The sequence below is a fragment of the Corylus avellana genome, chromosome ca9 (assembly GCF_901000735.1).
Source record: "Corylus avellana chromosome ca9, CavTom2PMs-1.0".
In the NCBI taxonomy this organism is placed as follows: Eukaryota; Viridiplantae; Streptophyta; class Magnoliopsida; order Fagales; family Betulaceae; genus Corylus; species Corylus avellana.
Window position 1 is genome coordinate 17,726,724 of NC_081549.1, and position 14,067 is coordinate 17,740,790.

The window sequence follows — 14,067 nt, forward strand, 5'->3', positions numbered from 1 at the left end:
GGGTTGGGACTTGGGCACTGTCTTGACTCTTGAGGGTTCAGTTGGGTCCAATAAAATGCCCGACTTGGAGCTTTCCCATCGCGACCAAGGGTCGGTCTCAGCATTACACGTCACTACTTTAATGACACAGGTGAGATAATAAAGTAAGAGCGCACCAATCAATCCTCCGCAAGGCTACCCAGAAAAGGCGAGCTGTCTGCCCCCCGTGGCTTGCAAGTAACCCTTCCACAGGCACACTCTCTCTCTCTCTCTCTCTCTCGGTCTTCGTCTCCATCTCGCTTTGTCCTCTCCAGAGCTCAGAGATTCCTCTGCCTTTCCTTTTTTCCGATCGTACTCTGTAAGTCCTTGTTCCTCTTAGCTCGAATCCCCCAAAACCCTAGCCTTGTTTCGCCCATTTTGTGTAGTGTGATCGTATCATTTGCGTACTGCTTGAACATGCTCTGATTATGTGGATTTTAGGTTTTTTGGTTCAAGGCTCCGATTTCTGTTGGTTTTATGTTATATCGTTCTGTTTGTTTGTTTGTTTGTTTTGTATTTGATTTTGAAAATATTTGAGGAACTTTTTGTTGGCCTACAGAAATGAGGTAAATTTTGTTATGAATATCAGGATTTTCTTTGACGATTGGTACCTGATAGACGTGTGAGCTAATACTACTACTTGACTCTGCTGAGGATAGTTCTGCATTTCCGCCAAACCAAAATAAAATCAATTGTGATTTTCTTTCCTTTATTCTCAAAAATTTTATTGGCAAGCAAGGTGAGAGATTAGGGATAAGGCTTAGCAATCTAGATGTCTATCCCTGTCAAATGCGCAAATTAGTTTTTGCAAGTTGTGGGTATAAGCATGAGATACAGGAGGGAAAAAGAAAAAAAGAAAAATGTATGAGAAATTTGACACTATTGGTGGTGACTGCCATTTATTGAGATAGAAGGGGTTCTCATACCTACTTAAAAGGGAATGCTGGAGAGCGGTTGGTTTCAAATTTGCAATGCATCTTTTGCTAAGCGGGCGTTGGCAATGTGGATAAGTAGGTGACATGTAAGCAGTTCAGTCTTGATATTAGGTGTTCCTTGGCTGTGGAGTTGTGTGGGCTAGTTCTCATTACTATTCAATGAACTTAGAATATTTGGATTTGCAGGACTTTGCAGCAAGATCTTGAGTACAAATTTATTTTGATTATTTCAATAAGATCTGAACTTTTGCAGTTTTATGTAATGTACATCTATTTAGGATGGTGAGTGATTGTTAGAATACTATGAATGAGTATGACTGCATGAGTCATGCTTCTACTGCTGAAGAAAATAAAAAATATTGAACCAGTACCAACCATTTCTATATTTTGTATCTCTAAGATACTTCTTTCGAGTGTGAGATTTACCATAGTTCTTTTCTCCAAAAAAGAAAAAAAAAAGAAAAAAAAAGTGAAATTGGCATTTTCCTCCCAGAATAATGGTTGTTTTGAGGAATTGGTAAGAGTTCGCATATTTTGAATTTTGTTCCAACACCAATTTCATATGTCTGAATATCAAGAAACTAGACTGTGCGTCAAAAGTAAGGTGTATTTCTTAATTTTTATTTTTTTGTAATATTGCTGAATTTTAGGAAAATCATGGGCGAAAAAACATGCCCTATATGCACCGAGGAAATGGATTTTACAGACCAGCACTTGAAGCCATGCAAATGCGGTTATGAGGTTAGAAGTACAATCTTCATCTAATATATGAAGCCATTGCATACAATAAATTCTTTGTTTTGCATGCTATATTTCATTTTTTTTTTTTTTAAATATTGTTATTGTCATCTGAATCGTGGCTTACTGGTGCTACTTCTAGTGAATTTGCATAGGTCCCAATTCCTACTTAATAGGAAAAAAGAAGCTTGATAGAAATAGATGTAAATGTGTATGATGTGTATTGCAATTAAAACATTTTGATGTGAATGAAATCATGTTTTTGATTCTTTTGGTACTTTTATTTACTGCTCTTGTTCCCTTCTTTTCTTTACCTTCAAAGATGTGTGTTTGGTGTTGGCATCACATCATGGAAATGGCTGAAAAAGATGGAACTGAGGGCCGTTGTCCAGCATGTCGTACTCCTTATGACAAAGAAAAGATTGTGGGGATGGCAACAGACTGTGAAAGGTTGTTACAGTAACTGTGCAGTTTCTTGTTTTATATTATTTGATGAATTGCTGAGTGATGTCACCACTTCCTTTGCTGAACAGGTTAGTAGTTGAAAGAAATTTGGAGCGGAAACAGAAATTACAGAAGTCGAAGCCCAAAGCACCTGAAGGAAGGAAACATCTTAGTGATGTTAGAATTGTTCAACGGACTCTAGTGTATATAATTGGATTGCCTCTTAATCTTACAGATGAAGATGTGAGTGGTTTTATACTATTGTACATCCCTTTTTGCTAGACTGCAACTTAGTGGAACATGGTGCCCGCTTATCTTCTGTTTCATTTGCTGTTTTATATTTGTTTTTAGTTATATGTAGTACCTAACCCAAGCATTTCTGGGTTTAACAGCTTCTTCAGCGCAGAGAGTATTTTGGCCAGTACGGGAAGGTTTTGAAGGTGTCCATATCTCGTACAGCAAATGGGGTTATCCAACATTCATCAAACAATAGTTTTTGTGTGTAAGATGATATGCCATTTTGTTGTCACGTTAAAGTGTGATGCACTATACTCTATTTTTGTCTTAATTGATTGATTTGTATCCCCTTTATTCAATCATCTTTGTTCCCTTAATTTTAAATTTTGGTTGTAAATATTGTATTCTCTTTCTCTTACTCTCTCTCGCAATTTGTTTATTCCTTACATTTCTTGTGTTTCTATCTTTTATAGGTATATAACATACTCAAAAGACGAGGAAGCGGCTCGGTGTATTCAATCAGTGCATGGTTTCATTTTAGATGGTAGATCCTTGAGGTAAGCATGTCTTGTTTTTGTTTGAAGGTTATGATACTATAAATGCCATATGATTATTGAAAGGAGTTTGCTTTTGCAGGGCATGCTTTGGGACCACAAAATACTGCCATGCATGGTTAAAACATTTGGTAAATAACTAAGAGAATTTGTATCTTGCAAATTCTTGATGCAAAAGAAAGAAATAAATTTAGTTCATGGGATTAATTCTTTTCCTTGTCCAGCCTTGCAGCAACCCAGATTGTTTATATTTGCATGATTATGGCTCTCAGGAGGATAGTTTTGCCAAAGACGACCTAGTTTCAGCCTTTGCAAGGTATTATCTCTTCTCTGCGCTTTGTTTTATTTGAATTTTTTACAAGGTGATTGAAGCAATTGATTTTTACAAACAACTTAAATTGTGCTTGAAGAGTAGAGGAATCTTGGGGTTGAAACTTCTTAACTTGTGTGTTATTTTTTGATTATTCAGCTTTACTTTTCCATTACTGAAGGATTTTTAATTTTTTTTTTTGGCTACTGCAATATGTGTTTACCTTTGTGTTTCCTTTGCTTCTATTCTCTCCCTCATCTCCTTGTGTCTCTCCTCAACTTCTTTGGTGTTTGTCTGCTCTTTAGATATAGCTTTATCATATTGTAATTTGACCCATTTGGTTTTAAAGGAGTAGAGTTCAACAAATTATTGGTGCTACAAATAATATGAATCGGCGTTCAGGGAATGTTTTACCTCCCCCAGCAGATGAGTGTAGCAATACCAGCATATCAATGGCCAAACCAGTTGTGAAAAGTCTTTCAAATGTAAGGCTCCATACATGTTTGTTATTGCCATGGACTGTTGGATAATTTAATCTCAAGGATAAATAACTATATTATGTCACAACATATAAGGGATGAGTATAAACAATGATCAAAGCATTCCTAAATTTGGTCAATAGAATGGCATTACATGTGTCTGATGGGATGTTAGTCACAACGTGCTCACAATTTCTTTATTTTTGTTTACTCTTTCCAACAGTATAATGTTGATGAGGTTAGTGGACCTCACTCAGATAATGGCACTGGAAGATATAGTATACCTCTTTCCACTGGCTCATGGTATATGATTTCTTGATCTTTGGCATCTTTCATTTCATTCTGTGGGATGGATTCTAATTTTCTACTTTATTTTTATTTTTATTTTTATTTTTTTTATCTCAGGGTGATGCGTGTTTCCACTGGTCTGCCACCAGTGACTAGTTTTGTTTCCGGCAGACCTACCAATCAAAATCCTGATATATCTGATAATACCCAAGTCTTTGTATCAGATGTTGTAAGCAATGAAAGATATAACCATGATGTAAACAGTTCTATGATAGATGAAGAAAGCTGGGAAGTGTATTCTAACGCTAAATTGAAGCCAACAGAATGGACTGAACAGTTTGTTGATGGAAATTGTCCAGTAGCAGTATCAAATACTAATGCAGAGATTATTCTAGATACAACTCCCATCCCTGCGACTTCCAGCAAACTACCAGCTAAGGGCATCAATCGGAATATTGCTGCATCATCCACTGGCACAAGCTCTATAGAACTCACCCAACCATCCTATGGTCCTGGTTTCATTAAAGATGGAACTCTTCATGCAGATGGGATTGTTCATGGCTCATGTTCTGGATTATCATCAATTAGCATTCATAATCATTTTAAAGACAGGTACTCTGGTCCAGTTGGTCAACAAAGTGACCATACTCAAATGAAAGGTTCACAGCAAGATTATAATGAGCATTCTGGTGAAGCTTCAATGTCAACAGCTTTTATGGAAGCTGCACGCATGGAGGATTTACTAGGTTTAGATGATCAACGGCTGAAGGGTGTCGAGGGCATTCATCGGCTGCCATCCATCTCTTGTTCACCTTGTCCATTACAGGATTTAAATCAGTCAAGCTGTCAATTTTGGCAGCATGGTGAGGCGTCCAATCAAGGTAATCTTGATGTGGATCCTAGAATTGTATGCATGAAACACGAGGAAGTTGCTTACCCATTGACATCCAAGAGTACTGGATCGTCATATGGCTTCAACGATAATAAAACTAAGATTCTTGCTGATTTGGGTGGGACATTTGGTTCATCAAGTGTGTGCTCTGAGAAGGAATTAGGGCATGTGGGTGCTTATGAAGAACGTGTACCCAGTGCTGACTATGGCGTTACTTCTGATATGGGAGAAAGCAGCATAATCTCAAATATTTTGTCTTTGGATATCAATGCATGGGAAGATTCATTAACGTCACCTCACACTCTGGTGAAGTTATTGAGTGAGAATGGTAAACAACATTGTTACATTAAATCACCTAATTTACCAAAAGCACAAGATAAAAATCAGTCCAGGTTCTCATTTGCAAGACAGGAGGATGTCCTTAATCAAGTATCTGCTTTGGAGAATTCGTTGGGTAGTACCAGGCACCTGCCTGATGAATATGTTGCCTCACATGATTTTATGGAAAAGAAGGATCCTTGTATAGACACATATCAACATATCTTTTCATCCAGCGGTTCTTTGCAGTCTGATAAATTTCCCGGCAGTGATCCTTTTACGACTTCTAAACTTCCTCGTGAGTATCATCTTCTATGGTGTTAATGCTCCTGTATTATTTTTACTGTTGAATGATTATTCTTTTTCTGTTAGTGAACTTTCCTGCTTTATGATAATTCTGGTGCTATTGATTTTTGTTTAGATTCATGATTCGCCTGGTAATAAGTTTTTTTTTTTTTGTTCTTTCACATTAGAATGTTTTGATTCTATCATTTGCATTCCATCATGAAATTATTATTGATAAACAACTAAGTTGAATATGTTGTGGTGGTTTTGTATAACAGCGTGATTATATTATGTGTTTATCAGAACCATTCTGGGATTTGGTAAGGTAATGATGTTTATACGAGTAATTGTTCGAATCCCTCAGTAAATTCAAATTTGGTAGTGGAGATGTTGCGGGTAATATAGTTTTCAGTGTTGTAGCTGCTGAGTCTTTGGTCTTCCAGTGATCAGCAACGTGATTCTGAGTCTCTGGAAGAGGATCGTGTTAGTTTAAGAAGATTTTACGAGTTGTATACACTTTTCAGCTGGCACCAGAGATGACTAGGTTTTGGTCTACTTGATGATATGGGGAGGCTTGTTTTAGAGTTACTTCCCTTACTTTGTGTGAGGGGTGAAGATAAGGATGTGTAGCTTCTTACAGGCATAATGTAATGGATTTTAGCTGTTGGTTTCTGAGTGAGTAGGAACTTAAATTTCTTAGATATTCTCTATATTGGCAAAATCTACAAGATCCTTTGTAGTAGCTAGAAATCCATTTAGTGAACAGCAGTGTAGTTAAAATAGTTTTCTTGGTTTTAGGGCACACATGGAATGATGTGTTGGGCCACACTACTGTCTTTGTGTGAATTAAATTAATAACCCAAGCAACAAGTAGAAGAAACATCAATCACAAGCAATTAATCAAGCACCCAGAGAGCAACACACGAGAACACACTGAATTTACATGGAAAGCCCTCTAGTGTAGTGGGAAAAAACTACTGGGAAAATCCGATCAATTCTATATAATAAAATAGAGATTACAACACTCAATTTTATGCCCAGAACTTAAGTTCACAACAGATTGGGAAATACAACAGTAGCAAATCTCTAGGAAAAATATATAATCTTACCACCAATCACCATAATCTGACAAAACTAATACCGCAGTGAGATCCCCACTTTGAATACTACAACTCCTTGTAGTCGCAGCAGCACCCAAAGACACTTCGTAGAGAAACCCCAAATTTTTTCTTGAGCAAGAAAAAAATGGGGTTGGTTGAGAAGTACGAGATCCAAAGAGGGAGCTGGTATTATGAGGAAACTCGAGTACCATATGGGGTAGGTATTTGGAGAAATATTAGGAATGGCTGGGGTGCTTCTCGAACTTGGTCTCCTAATAGAGTAGGGGATGGTTCTCGCCTTCGTTTTTGGCATGACGTGTGGTGCGGAAAAGCTAATCTCAAGTCCTTATTTCCAAAACTCGTCTCTCTAGCTCGGGAAAAAGATGCTTTAGTGTCTGATTACTTGGACTCTTCCATCTCTTATGCTCATTGGAACCCGAGTTTTCTCAGGGCAGTCCAGGATTGGGAGCTTGAGTCTCTGGTTGCATTTCTTGATCGTTTATACTCTTTGAAAACCTCTAAGAGAAAGAGATACAATGTTATGGTCCCCAACTCCTAACCACATGTTTGAAGTGAAGATCTATTACAATACATTACAATCTGAAGAGTCTTCCCCATTTCCTTGGAAGAGCATTTGGAAGGTGAAGACTCCACCTCGTATTGCTTTCTTCACTTGGACGGCAACTTTGGGTAAAATCCTGATGATTGACAACCTAAGGAGACGAGGACTTACCCTTGTCAACTGGTGTTGTCTTTGTAAGTAGAGTGAGGAGACCGTAAGCCACCTTCTCATCCATTGCGAGTTTACTAGTGAGATATGACACTTGGTTCTCATTTTATTTGGAGTTTCATGGGTTGTGCCGGCAATATTCTAGAGTTACTTTAATGTTGGAAGTCGCAAGGGGAGAGACATCCCAAAGAGGCCATATGGAAAGTCATCCCTTCTTATGTGGAGCATTTGGAGAGAAAGAAATAGACGCCTTTTCGAAGACCATGAGTCTAATTGTTGCAATGAAAAGACTCATTCTTGAGCTTCCTTTTAGATTGGCCTGTTTCTTTATTTCCTAATTTCTCCTCTTCCAGTCTTGTAGATTTTGTTAACTCATTAGATTATTGACCCCAATAGGGTGGTGGGTTCTCTTGTATACTTTTCGTGTACGCGAGCTTTGAAGATTGTTAGAATGAATTGTTAGAGATGAAGAAGATGGTGTTACAATCCCTTTATACATGGAGAGCATGAAATAGTTTGCATGTTTCTAATTTTTCTGAGTTTTTTTTGGAATTTTGTTCTTCTTTTTCTATACTTTAGAGGTTCAGTTGTATACTTCCTGTATACTCGGGTTGCACCCTTTTTTTCTCTCTCAAGTTTCACTTTTGTTGTCTCTTGTTTTTTCTTTTGCTTCAGTGTGTTGTACGGCATGACCATATTGTTGGCTTTTTAAACAACCTGAATCCTACATAGGTTAGACTTTTGCTTTACCAAGTGGGCTGGACCCATGTGGGCCCCCCACAACATGATGTTCATTTTTGTATCTGGTGTGGTTTCCATTTGGTCTTCATGTAGATAGTGATATAGCGAGATCAGTCTGTTTTATGGTTCACGCATTTGTGATTTCTCTTGGATCTAATCTAATAATTTCATGAATTATGGGATTTAGTAAACATGTCATAGCCTTCTATGGTAACTGATACAGACTAGAACTTACTACTGAGTTTTTGAACAGTAGTTGCAGTACCCTTTTTAGTTTCAAAATTTTCAGGTTTATCAAAACCTGTTTTAGTTTTATTACGCAAGTAATGGACGAAAAAAAAAAGGGTAAATGTATTTGTTATCCACTTTCTCTTAACGGTCACTGTTTCTAGTGACTGTTATATGAATATTTGCTTTGCACTGCTTTTCTGTTATATATTTGCTTTTCTTACACTGTTTCTAGTGACTTATATATAAATATTTTCTTTTCACCGATAACAAAATAGATGTAAATGTATTTGCTATCCACTTTTTCTTAACGATCACTGTTTCTAGTGACTGTTATATAAATATTTTATTTTTACTGTTTTCTTTTCTATATTTTCTTTTTGCTGATTTTCTTTTATATATTTTTTGGAGGTTCTTTGCTCCAATATCCCCCAACAGTTTCAAGAGCTCCAACTATGATCCCACCAGGATTTTCAGTGCCAAGCAAGGCACCGCCTCCAGGATTTCCTTCTCGTGAGAGAGCAGAACAGGCTTTCGACAGTCCTGGTTTGTCATTTATTACTTTTATTTTATTAGATTCTTTTTTTAGATAGTTTCTAATCTTTCTTTTACCTTCCAGCGAATCATATGTTCCGATCTGCAACAACTGGAAATGTCGGCATCACTGGAGATGTTGAATTTATTGATCCAGCAATAATGGAAGTTGGCAAAGGGATTCTGACAAGAGGGCTGAATAAGGCAGGCTTTGATGTGAGACCAACTCTATCTCCACAGTTTAGTCCTTTTGAAAATGATACAAGCCTTAAACTGCTGATGCAGCAATCCATTTCCACACAGCAGAATATAGGATTCCCAGATCACTTTGGGAATAGATTTTCTCCCCCAAATGATGCATATCGATATCCTCCGATGCTTTTAGATCAAGTTCAACCCAACAATGCATCTCCCTTTCCACCATTGACTGCTCAACAGATTAGTAATATGCAAATGCCGAATGGCCGTTGGGGTGGATGGAATGAGGTCAGGGGCATCGGTGGTCCGAGTAATATCAGAACTACTGCCAAATGAGAGGCTGGGATGTAACAAGTTTATTCCTAGCCACATGGACATAAAGTTTCCAGTGCTCGCTTTCTGCGATCTACCCAACATTTGGAATGTGAAATTTAATTGTAATTTCTCTTTTAAACTTGATTGGGTGGTCAAATGTTACTGAGAGGATTACTTGGTGTATGTGAACTGGCCCTGCTTGTTAGTAGTTACTTTGTTAATAACACCTGGTAAGAAGCAACTTATGTCTTTGTTTTTTGTGAAGCTATTTTGTGTCCCTGAGATAAGTAATGGGATTAGGTTGTTTGCATTGGCAGAGTGGAAAATGAAGCTGGCAATGGATTTTGTGCCTTAGAATGACGGGCCTAGAGGGGACTACATGGCTCCCACACTTCCTGGTTAGTTTCTACCTGATGAGTCATCACTTTGCAGCGTGTCATTTCTTTCGACCGTGAGAGGCATGTTTTTAATCATGACAAAAAACTTCAATTGTGCATGCAGAACTTTTTCTTCTCTAATATAGTATGTTAGATTTTTAAAACTGTCTAGAATTTTTTTTTTTCAGTGGTCAGACAGTTTTATTAAAATATTGGAAGTTATTTGGAGTGTCTTGTTGTGTATATGTAGGTAAGGTGGCTTAAGAACACTGGTATTGGCTGTGTGCATGTAAATGTTTTGTCAACCTAATCGAATGATTCTGTTACCTAGTTATGTAAAGGAGGAGAAGATAAAATTTTCCATGTCGGAGACCTAAGGTTCAAACCCCCCTTACTAATTTAAAAAAATATATATCTTTTGCACCTCATATTTTTTAACACGCCAAAAAAGAAAAGAGTGGAATTGTTCTTACTGCTGTAACTCGCAATTTATTCATATGTTGTCTTGCTTGTGTTTGGCGGGTGGAAGAACTTGAGGTTGATAAGTTGTTCCTAATTTATTGCCCTCTGTTGGATGTCTGTTGAGGTGATCAAATCAGCTTATTTTGTAATTATTTAGAACATAAATTGAAGAAAAATGAGATTACCTCTTTCTGTATAGTTGATTAGTTTGAAAGGAAGATGACAAACACACAATGGAGAGACCACCAGATTGAAGTGGGACTAATGCTGGATTAGGGCTCTTACATGATTGACATCGGTAATTATGCAGTCCTCTACCAAAGGTTTGATGAAACCTATGCATTTTATGCATACATTAGGAGCATCCTAGTGTGCGCCTCCCCCATTATGCATAGCAGTGACACTAGCTGTGTAAGGATGCAATGGATTTCATTTTTTAGACATCCGTAGGGTTGGGCTGGCCCCAAAATATCTCAAGAGCGTGTCGTGTTGCATACAGATGGCTGTTTCCATCAAAGCATCGTCTTTACTCACCACAAGGCAAAGGTTCTGTTTATGGCCTGAGGATGGCTATTATCCAGGAGAAAGTGCTATGCTCCATGGCACTTTTGTAATTTACAGTGCTATAATTTATAAATTACAAAAGTGCCATGGTGCAGCAGTATCTTCAGAGGATGAATTCCGGAAAAAATGTTGCTGCTTAGCATTATCCAAATACATCGATAATGGCGATGTCTAGAATCTCCCATTTTGACTAAACCAAATTCTTAACAGGTTTGTCTGACCATGATGTGCATGTAGATACTGCTCTTCTGATTTAGGGAATAATGTAATAAAGTAATGTTTGCGTGGTGAAAGTTATATAAGTAGGAAAGGGAAGGCTCAGGCTTGCTAGGCTTACCTTATTATCCTTCCTTGACGGGGTGTTCCTGTTCGTATTTAGTTGTTGAAGTTAAATGAAATTAATTATCATATTTCATAGTTTTTTTTTTTCGCTAAGTCCTTTGGTGCCCAGCTGGGGCTTCTGCCTAGATTGGTTTCCCAAGACAAAAATTTCACCGAAAATTTCCACAGCATCCTATATTCATCCCTCTCTACGGTTCATGTCACCGTCTTTATTTATTTATTTATTTATATTTTTTTATTTTTCCGGAGTACAAAGGGAGAAGGGAAAGGGGAAATGCATCAAACACAAAATAGGGGTGGGCAACGCAACAAAACTCTCAAAGAAATCAACCAATATAGGGCAGATAGATCCGAAAAGGAATGGGAAAACAAATTGGCCTGACTCAAACTTGGCTCACTGGCCTAACAAAAGGCCACCACAATTGGCATTTTGATCCGGCAGTCCATAGAAGCATATGATACACCAGCTACAACAAGAAGCGAACTTGAAAGTCACAACGGGGGAGAGCGTACGGGAACTGATTGGATCGGAGTTGCTTGGGCGTAACACCATCGCGACATTCGATGAGACTGATACTCTACAGTGAAGGCATAGAGGACACAGTAACATGGTCTGCAACAAGATTTGAGATTCTCCATAAACCCAAAAAGGGTACCAAGTATGGAGATGCAAAGAGGAGAGTCATTTGACGCATAGCCTAAAATAGTAAAATGGAGTATATGGGACGACGACATGTGCAACACGTGCACATGGAGAACTCCAAACGAAGGATTGGAGGTTGAAGATGAAGGATGGTCAACGCGTATGTGTAGAAGGTGGTGGAAATTTGGCATCTAAGATGCATACCAAACACAGAAAAAAGTTTGAGGGTGTGGGGGTGGTTAAGGAGCAGAAGGTGAGATAAGAAGCAAGAGAGAAAATGGGAGAGAGACATGCGCTCTTTGGTATCAAAACAACTACGGGCTACACAACCTACCTATCTAAATTTTTTTTTTTTTTTTTTTTTTTTTAAATTTTTGTCATGGGCATACATGCATTATACAAATGGGAGGTTAGGATGGATATTTTCAGTGTGTATTCAAGTGTGTGAGTGTGACTGGGAGGGGGGAGGGGAGGATGGGGAATAACTCTAGAAACATTGATGGAGGCGGTTTCATAGCATATTAATATTTGTGTACTTTTTGGTCCGACTATAACTTGAAGCAAGCAAGGGAATTCAGGATGTTTGGCAATGATGGTTTGTATTACGGATACGGTTTAGAGTTAGTTACTTCTAGGATGTTGTTGCCTAAACTTCTAGTTTTAGATGCCAGAGATCTACCGTCGATAGTTTTCAAGATGCCTTTCTCAAATCCATGAAACATTATTAACTAGTTGGGCATGGAGGAGGGTTTCACCTTTATGGTATGTCCCCCAAATTGTCTGGTCCCATGTTGAATTTTCCATCCAAACTTTAATTAAGGTGGATCTGCCAGCTTGTGATAGTGGGTTTGCTTTTCTTCGATTGATTTTTTTTTTTCAAAGACCTTTTGTTATGATTCTTACGGGTCCAATTTTGAGTACATGAGATATGTTTTGGGCATGACTTTCTACGCTCTAGCGCTTTTAGCACACCCACTAGGTACCTAACATTGATATCAAAGCAGGAGTTATGTTACGTGTTTGAATTTCAGTTACTAGATTTAGTCACATGCTTGAATGAAGTAGTTACAAAAGTGGAAAGAGTTATTAGATTTGTAGTGAAAGCCTCCATAGAATAGGTTGTAGATGTCGGCACGGAAGTGTGAGATTATTATGATTCTAGTGGGGTCCAATTTTGGGTATGGGTGCTAGATTGAGTCAGCCTAATATAAAATACGTTTAAGAGCCTAATTTTTCACGTTTCATTAGCTTTGGAGCCTTTGGCGTATTGGTTAGGTACTTTATTATTTAATGTCTTAAAAATGCTTGATTTTTCAAATAGCCTATAAATAGAGACAGCTGAAGTATTTTACAATTTGGAACATTTTCTTTAGTTTTAAAATGGAGGTCATAGGTTTAATAATTTCCCATTTTCAAACTTTGAACTTTTGCATTAAGCTTGCCCTTACGATTCGACTAAAAATGGGGAAGTCATCAACCGAGAGTAGGGGGAAAATTGACAAAGAGAGAAAATGAAAGCCTTTTAAGGACAACAATGATGAAGTTTCATTTTTTCCATCAAAAACCTTTCCCGAGTTACGAAGGCCAATAGAATGGTGACAATTTATGTTACGATCTTAAATATCATTTTAATGAAACAAATTTTTGGTGAAACTCATCATTGAAAATCAGCTTGTAGTGAGAAGGTGCTCAAAAACTTATATATACATGATTAATATTATACTTAAATCATGTGGGACACTTAGATTGTAACAAACTTAATTTACCGTTAAAGTACTCTCATTTTCTGAAGTAAGAGCAAATGGGCAATAGGATGTGAAGAAGAAAAATTTAAAGTTACTATTGAAGCAAATGCTAATCTCCACCTTATTAAAAGTCATTGTTCATGGTCGATTTTTAGAAAATCCATAGAGTTACGTCTTGTGCAGATGGTGGTGAAGGGTGAAGAATTTGGTGTCACTGATCATGAGCCAGATGACCTAAGTTTTTTTTTGTTTTCCTCAAATGTTTTTGGGCTTTTAAATGTGGTCAATAGCAATATTGCTCATATGTTACCATCAAAAAATAGTCTCATCTTGCATATGGACATTCATTAGACCATCAAAATACTCTCAAAATATCATATACGGAATTCGATTAGGTGCAATGAACTGTTTATGTGAGAGGGCACCTGGGTCTCATTTACTCAAACACGGAGCTCAAACATTTGGTCGAATTGTCCAAACACCTGTCTAAGCAGATAGAGGCCCAAGTGTCCTCTCACATGAACTTCCCATATTGCATGCAATACGGACAGCTCATTGCATCCGATCCCTATCTATCTAGACAAACTCAG

The 14,067-nt window shown here is 37.7% G+C and overlaps 1 pseudogene; it reads left to right on the plus strand.

The window, feature by feature from the left end:
• The first annotated feature begins 257 nt into the window (after positions 1–257).
• LOC132191417 (uncharacterized) lies at positions 258–11,096 on the plus strand (annotated as a pseudogene).
• Positions 11,097–14,067: the final 2,971 nt, after the last annotated feature.